This window comes from Budorcas taxicolor, chromosome 22 (genome assembly GCF_023091745.1).
Source record: "Budorcas taxicolor isolate Tak-1 chromosome 22, Takin1.1, whole genome shotgun sequence".
Taxonomy (NCBI): domain Eukaryota; kingdom Metazoa; phylum Chordata; class Mammalia; order Artiodactyla; family Bovidae; genus Budorcas; species Budorcas taxicolor.
The window spans coordinates 28223676-28237794 of record NC_068931.1 but is presented as its reverse complement, the minus strand read 5'-3'; positions in this window follow the sequence as shown (position 1 = coordinate 28237794).

Sequence of the window (14119 nt, the reverse complement as noted above, 5' to 3'; positions counted from 1 at the left end):
TGGAATTAACAACATGAGCTATGTGACATCTTTACACTTCAGAAGTGTCAGATGCAAATCAGAATACTAGTAAACTGTGCTTCACAGGGGTAGCAAGAGGAGCAAATGAGAAGAGAGACTTTCAGTAAACTGTGAATGCTATGCACATACTGATGGTCTGTGGGGTTTTAAATCAATACCCATTGCTAAGAGTTTTGCTTTCTCTTCTGTTTGTCTGTTTTTGATAACAGAGTGGAGTGATGAGAAAGAAAGGTAGATGATTTATCCCATGATCTAAAATTTGACCATTGACTGAACTACTAAATATGAAAAAACAAACAAACAAACAAACGTTCAGTATCCTAGTGAGAGTAATGACCAAGCTATGTTCCTAGTTGTTATACACAGCTGTCAGGACCTTTCAGACCAAGAGAGGAAAGGTCTGAGGCTCCCTGGTGGAGGCTGCACGCGCCTTTTGCGCAGCCCAGGGCTCCGCCTGCAGGCTACCAGGAGCATTGCAAATAACATCATTGGTCTGTGGACTAAAAATGCAATTTAGAGTCATTTAAATCAGACTTTCTGTAGAAAAGCCACTTTCATTAAGCTTTATGGATATTAAATATACGTTTTATTCGGAATGAAAGGAGCCAAGGTGTTTTATGTGCCAAATTATAAAGATAACAGAAAGGAAAAACAGCTTTTCATCTCTGAGCAAACTTGCCACATAGTGTTTTCTGGAATCTCACATTTCTACATAATATCTTTTGGTCCGTTACTTTGATAAAAAGGTTCCTTAGAACAGCTACCATTGTGCTTTTTAGATCTAATGCTTTCTCTTTGCACGTCTCCCTTATGAGGCTGTTCTGACCTTGACAGCTTGTATCCCATTACTGAAATATTACAGCGATAATTCAGAAACACCATGGTTAATAGAAAGTCTGTAAAGTGACATTTAGATATCTAAAGGTTTGAATGTTGGGACATTCTACATTAACTTTCTTTATGGTTTTTCAACGAACCTCAATTCTGATGATCAATGGGATGCAAAATTTAAAACAAACAAACAAAGAAAAAAGCAGATGTTAGTCAAAACCAATATCTGATATTTCCTGGAAGACAGCAGGCCCTTTGTTTCTGTGGAGTCAGTGTGTGTAGTGTGAAGAACACAAAACAAAAAAAGCATACTTGGCTTCAATTTAAATTGACTCACTAAAATAAAAATAGGGTTATGTGCATGGTAAACCCACCTGGCATTTACTGGGACTGTTTTAAGCTATAGTTCTCCTTTTTTCTCCACCTGGAATAGGGAAAGGTATAAAAAGCTACAGATCCAAGTTGAAGTTAAGATCCTAATCTCCTGACCATGCTTGTTTTGATAGGTGATGGACTGAGAAGATTGGGCTGTTTTTACAGACCTTAAACTACTTTGAGTATTCATATTATGCTTGAACAGTGCAAACGAGTTTATAGGTCTTACTCATCTCACAATAATCTATCTCTTTGCAAAAAGCTAACTCAACCTTCCTTCCAGGATAGGTTTCAGATTTTTCATGACTCCATATTATCTCTAGGAAATTATATTGGTCCTTAAGTATATCTCAGTACTATTTAATGGCATCTAATAGGAGAGGATACTTACTCCTTGGAAGGAAAGGTATGACCAACCTAGACAGCATATTAAAAAGCAGAGATGTTACTTTGCCAACAAAGGTCCGTCTAGTCAAGGCTATGGTTTTTCCTGTGGTCATGTATGGATGTGAGAGTTAGACTGTGAAGAAAGCTGAGCACCGAAGAATTGATGCTTTTGAACTGTGGTGTTGGAGAAGACTCTTGAGAGTCCCTTGGACTGCAAGGAGATCCAACCAGTCCATCCTAAAGGAAATCAGTCCTGGGTGTTCTTTGGAAGGACTGATGCTGAAGCTGAAACTCCAGTACTATGGCCACCTCATGTGAAGAGTTGACTCATTGGAAAAGACTCTGATGCTGGGAGGGACTGGGGGCAGGAGGAGAAGGGGACAACAGAGGATGAGATGGCTGGATGGCATCATTGACTGAATGGACATGAGTCTGAGTTGGTGATGGACAGGGAGGCCTGGCGTGCTGCGATTCATGGAGTTGCAAAGAGCTGGACACGACTGAGCAACTGAACTGAACTGAATAGGAACCTAATGGAACGCAAACTCAGATTTCCGATAATTCAAGTATACTCTTTCTTCTGTTTCTCCGGCCCATTCTCTTCTTTTTGTCTTTGTCCCAGTCTTTTATTCTAAAAGAACATCTCCCTCTGATATTCCATCGTGAGGATGGAGATTATATGAAGCAGGTAGTTTTGTCTAGTTTTCTCATTGAAATTTTCCCTGCAAGGCCTGCATTGAGTAGTAAGTGGACAATAAATATGCTCAAAATGCAAGAATAAATCTTTCTATATATCAATGGAGGAAGCTATTTTGCAAACTTTTTTCTCCCCTACAATGCCTGACACCTAACAGACACTAAATAGGTATTTACTGAATAATACACACATGCTTAGTAAATTCTATACCCTGTCTTAATTTTGGATACTATAGGTGTTTCATCACACTCTTCCTAATTATTTTCATATTGATTTATGGACTCACGCAAGTTCCTTTGCCTAAATCTCACTTCCTACATGTTTCTATGCTCTAAGTGTGTCTTGATCACTTTCCCCTCTCATTAATCAACAATTCCAGTAAGCATTCCTCTCAAGTGATACTTAGGGATGAACCAGTCCATAAAATGATATTATGCGTTACACTTTTCTCCTCATTGTGTGCACTAAAAGCAATCAGTTATTTATTTATCCATCTCTATTCAAAAAAAACAATAATCTCATTACATTTATCTATTCATCATTCATTTTAATAATACTTTGTTAAGTACTTAATACCATTTATTAGCAATGCAGCTGATTTAAAATGTAGATTATCAGCCTAGATTATCAGTTCATCATAATGTAGAAAGACTCAATAGCCATTATTCACAAATATACTAGAATTATCACTGGAATTATTTCAGATAGTGGTGCAAGCATGTAAAATATTGTAAACTCTCAATTCTTATCATCCTATGTTTGTCTACAAACAGCACAAACGTTCAAGAAATTTAAGTTAAAAAATTTATATGATTGAGTCATGTCAGGGCACCCAACCTATTTCTTTTTCCTAGTACATAACATGATATTGGGAGAGAGACAATATTACTAATTGTTGATTTAAGAAGTAAATGCACGGATCAATGTATAAATATAATGTCTAATTGGACCAGGATTATTTGCTTCTCATATAGTCACGTCTATATAGTCTTGTATATTTGAAGGGTATAAGCTAAACCATTTATGAAGAGGAAATGAAGAAGGAACTTTCCATCATATATTTATAAATATATGATATATAACCTTCCTGTATTGTTATATAATCTTTCTGTATTACATATATGACTCTTCTGTCTTCTATATTTATATAATTATATCATTAAATTTCATAATGTTATATTACATTATATATATCAATCTATTGTGTATATGTGGCAATATATAATGTTAAAATATTACATATGACATATATAATACATAATTATGTATGCCATATATTTTAATATTATACACTGCCACATTATACAGATGGAATGATTATATACAATAATAATAACCTAAGTGTCCATTAATGAGTGAATGGATAAAGAAATTGTGGTGTACATATATAATGAAATATTATTCTATCATAAAAAAGAATGAAGCCTTGCTATTTGTGACAACATCAATGGGTGTTGAGGGCATTGTGCTAAGTGAACTAAGTCTGACAAAGATAAGTACCATATGATCTTTCTTATAAGTGGAATCTAAAATCTACATGCAGTAGCGCCCCTCCCCTCGATCTGCAGTTTCACATTCTATGGTTTCTATTACACACAGTCAGTTCAGTTCAATTCAGTCACTCAGTCGTATCTGACTCTGCAACGCCACGTACAGCAGCATACGAGGCTTCCCTGTCCTTCACCAAACCCCAGAGCTCACTTTAACTCATGTGCATTGAGTTTGTGATGTCATCCAACCATCTCCTCCTCTGTCGTCCCCTTCTCCTGCTTTCAATCTTTCTCAGCATCAGGGTCTTTTCCAAGGAGTCAGTTCTTCACATCAGTTGACCAAAGTATTGGAGTTTCAGCTTCAGCATCAATCCTTCCAATGAATATGCAGGACTCATTTCCTTTACGACGGACTGGTTTGATCTCTTGCAGTCCAAGGGACTCTCAAGAGTCTTCAACACCACAGGCCAAAGCATCAATTCTGTGGTGCTCACCTTTCTTTATAGTCCAACTCTCACATCCATACATGACTAAAGGAAAAACCATAGCTTGGACTAGATGGACTTTGCTGGCAAAGTAATGTCTCTGTTTTTTAATATACTGTCAAGGTTGGTCATAGCTTTTTCTCCAAGGAGCAAGTTTCTTTTAATTTCATGCCTGCAGTCATTATCTACAGTGATTTTGGAGCCCAAGAAAATAAAGTCTCTCACTGTTTCCATTGTTTCCCCATCAATTTCCCATGAAGTGATGCGACCAGATGCCATGATCTTAGTTTTCTGAAGTTTAAGCCAATTTTTTCACTCTTCCCTTTCACTTTCATCAAGAGACTCCTTAGTTCCTTTTTGCTTTCTGCCATAAGGGTGGTGTCATCTGTATACCTGAGGTTATTGATATTTCTCCCAGCAATCTTGATTCCAGCTTGTACTTCATCCAGCCCGGCATTTCGCATAATGAACTTGTCATATAAGTTAATAAGCAGGGTGTTAATGTACAGCTTTGACGTACTCCTTCCCCGATCTGGAACCAGTCTGTTGCTCCATGTCCAGTTCTAACTGTTGCTTCTTGACCTGCATACAGATATCCCAGGAGGGAGGTAAGGTGGCTTGGTATTCCCATCTCTTGAAGAATTTTCCACAATTTGTTATGATTCATACAGTCAAAGGCTTTGCCGTAGTCAATAAAACAGAAGTAGATGCTTTTTCTGGAACTCTCTAGTTTTTTTTTTTTTTTAATTATTATTATTTTATTTTTTATTTCTACTTTATTTTACTTTACAATACTGTATTGGTTTTGCCATACATTGTTTTTTATGATCCAGTATACGTTGGCAATTTGATCTCTGGTTCCTCTGCCTTTCCTAAATCCAGCTTGAACACCTGGAAGCTCAAGCTTCATGTATTGTTGAAGCCAGGCTTACAGAATTTTGAGCATTAATTTACTAACATGTGAGATGAGTGCAATTGTGGTAGTTTGAACATTCTTTGGCATTGCCTTTCTTTGGAATTGGAATGAAAACTAACCTGTTCCAGTCCTGTGGCCACTGCTGAGTTTTCCAAATTTGCTGGCACATTGAATGCAGCATTTTAACAGCATCATCTTTTAGGATTTGAAATAGCTCAATTGGAATTCCATAGTCAACTTTGGTCCAAAAATATGAAATGAAAAATTCTAGAAATGAAGAATTGAGAAGTTTTAAATTTCATGCTGTCATTCTAAGAAGCATGATGAAATCTCATGGTGTCTTCCTCTATCCTTTCCGAGACCACCCATCATTGACATCATCTGCTCCTGCTAGTCAACCATCACCATGCCACAGCTGGATGATCTAGGCCCACCTTAAACAGATGATCCTTCTCCTGAGGAATGGTCAGAGAGTCAATAACAGTTTAACATTATAGTGCTTCTGTGGTTCACCTTGCTTCCTCTAATCACGTATGCATTTTATCATTAGATATTGTCTCAGGAAGAAAGAAGTGAATATATAGTACAATGAAATACTTTGAGAGAGAGAGAGGCCAATTTCACATAACTTGTGTTAGAGTATATTGTTATAATTGTTATTTTTTAAATGTTTTACTGTTTTTAATATCTTAATGTGCCTAATTTATAAATTATATTTTATCATAGTTATGTATGGGTCAGGAAGATCCTCTGGAGTTGGAAAAGGCAACCCACTACAGTATTCTTATCTGGAAAATTCCATGGACAGAGGAGTCTGGTAGGCTATAGTGCATGGGGTTGCAAATTGTCAGACATGACTGAGCAACTGAGACAGTACATGTATGTGTACTAAAAAAGCAAGTAAATATAGAGTCCATGCTATTCATGGCTTCAAGCGTCCATTGGGGGTCTTGGAACATATTCATTGCAAATAATGGGGAACTACTAGTGTATGTTAAAAAAAATGTCATATATGCACAGAACAGATTGGTGGGTGCTAGAGACAGGGCATGGGGGATGGGAGAAGTGGGTAAATTATCTTTTGGTTTTCTAAAATTTAATAAATTGAATACTAGTAATATAGATCTGTATGATATACATTGTCCTATAAAATCCTATATGGTCAAAATTAAAAAAAGAAATCATTTTTCTACTGTGAATATTATAGATAACTGTTATTTATGAAAACTCATAAACCAAGACTATTTTGTGATAGTGAGTATAACATGGAAACCAACATCTAATTCAGAATAATAAAACATTTTATCAAGAAGATTCCATAAATATTATGGTAGAGAAACTGTATTGTACTTAGGCAAAGTTAAATGGAAGCAGATTTGGCTCCCTGTAATCTTTATGTACATATATGGGGACAGCTACATAGGGGTGTTTCCCCCTCTTCAATTGGATATTTTATGGAGTTATCATCATAAATATCAGGAGAAACTCCTTGTATTATTAATAATAATATTTTTGATGGGATGAATTCCAACTACTGATTATTCCTCTGCCTCAGTTTGAGAGCATGAGCCTGATTGGTCCAACTTAGGTCTCTTACCTTCCCCTAGGTCAGGGAACATAATTAACAATGCCACCATATACATTTAAAAGAAAATGGGTAATTTCCCAAAAGAAAATTGAGATGTGAGGGAAGCTTATGGAGTCTCTGTGGTTGGAAATCAACAAATATCCATTAAATTGGCCAAATGTAAAGGTAAGAAAGAAAATCTGAGTTCTTTGCCTCATATCGTCTTTCCTTCACGCTGTCGTGTTAGCTGCTCAGTCATGTCTGACTCTGTGACCCCATGGACTGTAGCCGTCCTCTGTCTATTCTTCAGGCAAGAATACTGGAGTGGGCTGACGAGCCCTTCTCCAGGGGATTTTCCCAACCTAAGGATTGAACCTGGGTCTCCTGCATTGCAGGCAGATTTTACCATCTAATCACCAGGGAAGCCTATTTACTTCATAACCAACATCTTTTCTTTTTTGCAGAAAGCACAGATTTAATGTTGACATTTGTGATTTTCTGGATAGCAATCAGATTTCTAATTCATGTCACTGTTTTAAAAAAGCCTGAGTGATAGAGTATATACAAATTACTGTAAATCCATGTACTATTGGAGAGCCCTGGTTGTCTGCTTTAATGAAGAGGAGTTATCAATATCATGTTATATGTGAAGAATAACAATGGGCCTTCCCTGGTGGCTCAGTGGTAGAGTCCACCTGGCAATGCAGGAGACACAGATCTGATCCCTGATCAGGAAGATCCTACAAGCTATGGAGCAACTAAACCCATGGACTGAGCCTGTGCTCTTGAGCTGAGAGCTGCAACTACTGAGCCCACACACCCTAGAGCCTGTGCTCTTCAACAAGAGAGGCCACCACAATGAGAAGCTTGGGCACAGAAACTAGAGAAAAGCTTGCGCAAGCATGAAGACCCAGGAAAGTCAGATAAATAAACTGGTAAATAAAGAGATAAAATTACTGAAAATAAATAAAAAGGAATGACACAATTTCATCTCATATTAAAACTCATGGTATAGCTATGAAGGTGGATTCAGATGACATGTGATTCATTTCTGTCTTCCTATTCTCCCCCATTCTGTTCATTTCAGCTACTGGATATGGAGAAGGGGGTAAAGTTATGTGGAAAGAGGACAGATATATGTAACAGAAAGCAGAGAATTCACTTACCTCCAGAATTATTTTAGCTCAATATCCTTCTACTCCTCCAAAAATTAGAAATATAATTATCATAAGTAGTCTGGCAATTTGGTTTCTTGGTGTAGACCCACAATAATTGAAAACAGGATTTTAAAGTGATATTCATAGACCCATGCTCATAGCACCATTATTCACAATAGTGAAAATGTGGAAGCCACCCAAAAGTCTGTTGACAGATGAATGGATCAACAAAATGTGGTATATCCATTCAGTGGAAGATGGGTGTGCACAGGGACACATGAGAACAACAATAGGATACTGAGGACAAGGATTATGGAGTATTCATGTGCTGCATACAATCCCAATAAGCAGGTTTTCTAAACAGCATTCAAAATAGTTGGGACGTTTCAATATCTGGATAGAGAATTTTTTATAACTTTAACAAACCTAATACAAATTGGTTATTCCCTTCAAGCATGCACAACACTGAAGTTCAGTATTTAGGGCAGATAGGAAATGAGCTCATTGTCTTGCTCTTTCTGGTACATATTTAAATTCAAGAAGCTTCTGATAGCAACAGGAATATAGAAACACTATTTAATTTTTATTTCCTAGCCATGATTTTTCTTGAATCTTACAATTTTTTTTCTCATTATCAAACTATTAATTACATGCAAGTTCCAAAACTGTCTTGAACTTGTATAATGAGGGAATATCCTCTATTTCCATACATGTCTCTATTCATGATATTATGACACTTTATTGGAGTCTTAAAATTACCTTAATTACAGTTAACAGACAGTGTTTGTCTTAACAGTTAAAGATATTATTTTAATATTGCTTTTATCCAACAAGGTTTATTGTATAAAGGTTTCCTAGATGTACTGGGGCATGAAGATTTTTCAGGCAATTAATCTCTTCAGATAAAGACAGATATTTCTAGAAGGGGAGTTAAATTATGCATAAAATTATGCTCTATAATTCAGTATTTTCCCCTTAAGGACAGCCTACACTATAAATGCTTTAGCTCTTGTTAAGTAAAATGAGCTGCCTCCAAATTGCCCTGATTGTCCTTCAGAAGGGCTAAGGAAAGTGCCCATTACCTTCAAATTCTGGAGCTTTAGTTTGGTTTGGCAAATTCTACGTGTTTGTATATTTTTAGAGGAAAGAGTACCTCTGATCTTAGAAAAAATTAAGCTGGTCTTCTACCATTCACTTGCTACACAGAATATTTTAGAAGCGTTTGCTATAAGGCATCTAAGAGAGAAGATAGAATTTTGGAAATATGTTTTCCTTTAATTTTTGGTATTCAGAAATAAGTACACACACATGTATACACACATACACAGAATACATTACAGTCCATCATTTGCATTAATGATAAAATTAGTGGAATTGGGAAAGTGTGAGTGTAATGAGCAGAGCTTTATACTAGAGAAAAATTTTAAAATCCCATCATTGAAAGGACACAGCAAATAAGCCTATAAACATACAAGGCAAATTGAATTCATTCATATAGTAAAGTACACATATTCATATATCAAGAAAAATGCAAGAATTTTTATTTTGCAAAGATACTTCTAAGTATAATAATACACCAGTGTCTTCAAAGTGCTTCAGTGCTTAAAGCTTGGTATGCTGCAGCTGACCATATAAAGCTGACGAATTTGTTTCAGAAGGGCAGTGAATCAAAGTTGTGCTTCCTTAGTTTCATACAGTCCAAACTTCTTCCCCCTTCATTGACTCCAGAGTGAGAATGAAATAGTGAAAAATTATATTACCACAATATCTATAAAAACTGTGAATGCAATGAGATTTTTCTGGAAGAATATAAAGTATGTCACAACTGTAAGAGGCATTGCCTGGCATGGGATTTCCAGCCATATGGATGGGTGTTGCTACTTTGGGATTTTTATTCTATAGCTTTTTAGAGGCATTTCTGAAGTATCATAAACCTCTCTGAAGGAGAAAATACATATAGGGCATACTTGAAGTCTATCTACCTGTGTTAAAAGTGATAAAATCAAGCATCCTAAAGAACACAGCTTCAGTGGGAACTACAGCTTAACTTTAAATTGTGGAACTCCTGAATAGGAATTTTCATTCTGCTGTTCTTCTCGTGTTAACATGTTAAGAATTTTTCAGTCTTCTTATGCTCATTACTGTCTCTAAAGTTTCATGGTGATAACATGGAAGACTATGTCCTATAGTCATTTCCTTTTCAATCTAAGTGCTTTTTAAAAAAATAATTTCATCAACCATACTGTTATCTTTCTTTACGGCAGCTATACAGTAGATTAAGTTAAACCTTTAAGGGATTCTTTTTAAGGAAGTTCCAAATCTCTTTTCATGATCATTATGCTGCTGAGCTTCCCTTAGGTAGAAACATTCTATCAACCCATTTCTGAAAAACATCATAGCACTGCTTTATTAGTATTAAATTGCATCCGTTTAAAGTATCTGAGAAGAATGTTAACTTTTTTATTTTTGGTCTGAACACAGAGGTACTCAGCACATTAATTCAAGTCACAAAGGACACTAAATTGGGTAATGATATGAACACCCAGAGAACACAAACAGAAAATAAAAAGAGATCCAGAATGAAAAAACCAAATAATGTTCACACTTCTTAATTCTATTTTGGATATACATGAAGAAATATCTGAACACTGATTTCTAATAGCTGGGGAAAATATTTTCTGCATGGCTACCTTACGAAGAAATCTATGGCTGATAGAAATAAAAACAAAGTAGGTACAAACTTATAGTAAAGAACAGTATCAGAGAAAGTGTAACAAACGTGATTAGCATATACTGAAGCATCCCATCAGGGTATAAAGAAGTGAACGGACTTTCAAAATAACAGTAATTTCTAAACACAACCTATCTGCTTAATCAAGCTGCTGTATTGATACAGACAAATCATCAGTGTGGGGAGGTGTAGTCAACCTGTAAACAGAAGTTTTAGTGTTGTCATAAGTAGAAATAGAGAAATTACATGAAAAGATTATAATAAAGGTTCATAAATGTAGAAAACAGAAATGTAATTCAAGGCAAGGCAGAGATGCTTCATTACCAAACTATTATAAAAGTGGAAACCAGTAGATTATAAAGAGCACCTAAGAGAATGCATATGTCTGTCATTTATTTCTCTAACCTATGTTTCAGTTTGGAAACATCTTATTAGTTTTTTTTTTATATTGCCAATTTGTAATTTTGAAATGAAATTATTATAGGCCCTGGTTAGAATTTGTCCATTAATTTTATCATAAAATACAGAAGAATGTCACATAATTTCTGTGTTGACCAATTCTTCCTTCCAACTTTATACAATGCAAAATAAATTTCTTTTGAATGTAAATCACTATACTTATAGTCAGATTCTAACAGTTAGCCTTTTTGTAGTGGATAAGAAAGTAAAGCAGGCTATAAAAATCAGGAGCTCAGATGAGTTATTTAAATTATTTTCCAGTTAAAGTTTAAGGCTCTCCACACTCACTGAAAGTTCATAAATTCAACCCATGATTATGAAATGCAAATTCTTCTTCTTAGCACCAAACAACACATCAACAGAAAAAGAGAATAAACCACATTCTTAAAGGTTATTAACAAACCCCTCAGCATGCCTCATCATAAAGGCACAAATTAGGGGATGTAGTTATTCTGTAGTTTGGGAGGTAGGACTGAAGCTCAACACAGCCACTTATGTGCTCCCCTGTAATTATAGACACACACACATAATACCAACCAATCCATCATCAGCTAAATATAAATCAAGTATTTATTAAAGTAATATTAAACATTTATTAATATAAAGTAAGGGCTTCCCAGATGGCTTAGTGATAAAGAACCTGCCTGCCAATGAAGGAGACTCAGGTTCAATCCCTGGGTTGGGAAAATCCCCTGGAGAAGGGAATGGCAACCCACTCCAGTATTCTTGCCTGGAAAATCCCATGGACAGAGAGCCTGGTGGGCTACAGTCCACAGGTTCACAAGAAGTCAGATTCCACTGAGCAACTGAGCAAGCAACACAATATTGAAAACATTAAACCCTTTTGCCTCAAATTTTATTGACTGTTTCCTAACCTGTGCATATCTGTAAACCTTGTTGGTTTTTTCCTTCTCCTTCTCCCCACCATCACCGTCCTCTCCCTACTCCTCCTCCTTCCTTCCCCTCCTCCCTCTCTCCCCCTCCCCTACCTTCCCCCTCTTCCTCTCTCTTCCTCCTCCTTTTCCTCTCTCACTCTCCCCCAACCTTTCTCTCCTCTTTCAACGTATATACCTTTTCAGAATCATTCATCCAGTTGAGGGGGTGGGTGGGGGATCAAAGACAGCACTCATCAGAATCAAACTTGCGGAAGCCATACTGAAGTTCCAATTAAGCAGAAAGGAGATGGAGGGAGGCCTTGGAGTCTTATTGTTTCCCTTTTGTGCTTTAGAATTATACTCAGTTACAAATTTCTGTGTTTCTGAAATTCCATTATTCAGGGTCAGCTGGTGCTAACTTTTGTTCCTTTAAATCTTAAAACATGTTGCCTTCTCCTTTTTACTTAAGGTGATCAAAGACTCCCTCCCCCTCAAAAAAATTTGGTATTCAAATTACCTTATTTCTGTCTGTGTAGAATAATCTGACTCACACTATGAAATCAAGTCTTTGAAATCACGGATTTAGTAAATATGGGTTTTTGTCAGCTCTTATGGCTACAAAATTTCCATGGGCTTTCAAAAGAAAAAAATGAAAAAAAAAAAAAAAAACCCAGGAAAGAAAAATTATTACTCTATAAGATCTTTTAATACAAACTGTTCCAAACTGGGGACTTGGGAAGTTCTGATAGTGAATTCAGTACATATAGTGGAATAGAGGTGGCAGGTGGTGCTAGTAGTAAAGAACCTGCCTGCCAATGCAGGAAATTTAATGAGACACAAGTTTGATGGGTCGGGAAGATCCCCTGGAGGAGGGCATGGCAACCTACTCCAGTATTCTTGCCTGGAGAATTCCATGGACAGAGGAGCCTGGCGGGCTATAGCTCGTAAGTTCACAAAGAGTCAGACATGACTGAAATGATTTAGCAGGCACGCAGCACAGTGGAATAGAAATTGTTGTGGAAGGGAGCAGTGGGAAGGAAAGTAGTTCACTAGTAAGGATTAGGAAGGATTTGTGAAAATATTAAAATCAATGTTTTTATTCTTATACATAAACTCTGGTTAAACTGAGATTTATTTATGTTAGATCAGTCATTACATTATTCCAACCCTATTCATCCCGTGTCCAACATGTCTCTTGGATTCATTCACTTTTATCCCCTATGAAAGTTTCTTAAATGATCTTCCCACTTCCATGCTCTTTCATCTCCTATCAGTGTGTATGCACGTGTGCAGCATGCTCAGTCGATTCGGACTCTCTGCCACCCCATAGACTGCTGCCCACCAAGCTCCTCTTTGCATGGGATTTCCCAGGCAAGAATATTAGAGTAGGTTGCCATTTCTTTCTCCAGGGGATCTTCCTAGCCCAGGAATCGAACCTGACACTCTTTCATCTGCTGCGCTGGCAGGCAGATTGTTTTCCACTGTACTACCTGGGAAGCCCTGGGAAGACAGATCTTCTTAAAATATAAATTCGATCATACACTCCTCTGTTCAGCATTTTCCAAGGTCTTTCCATGATTCAAGCATCATCTCAGAATCCTACCAAGGATAGAAAAACCCTGTCTTGTCTTTCTTCTGCATTTTCTAAAGCCTCTGGCCCCATGTCATGGATCTAACTCATCCTACTTCATCTGGTATAATAATGTTTCATTCCACTCAATTTCTAATCCGTTTCTCTCAGCTTCTTTCCATTCAGATCCTGTACTAAAATCATTCCATTAAGATGCCTCATGACTGCCTGCATTTTTCTTTGCTAGCACTTATAGTATTTGGTGACTCTATACTTGTTCTTGATAATAAGTATACTATATTTTTCTTTCCCATTGTGTTTGAGTTGTATAAAGGAAGTGCCCCCTCTTTTCCTTACTAATTGTCTGAAAACAGTGTTTGATGCATAGTTAGGTATTCATGTCATTGCTGGACAATAGGAGTTTAAAACAACTTTCTAAGTCTGGGAAGGTGTGATAAGCAGATTGAAATCTATTAATATCTCTTGTAACTAACCCAGAGATAACAGAAATCCATAGCAGTGAAGTAATACTATCCTGGTTGTAATTAAAAATAATTG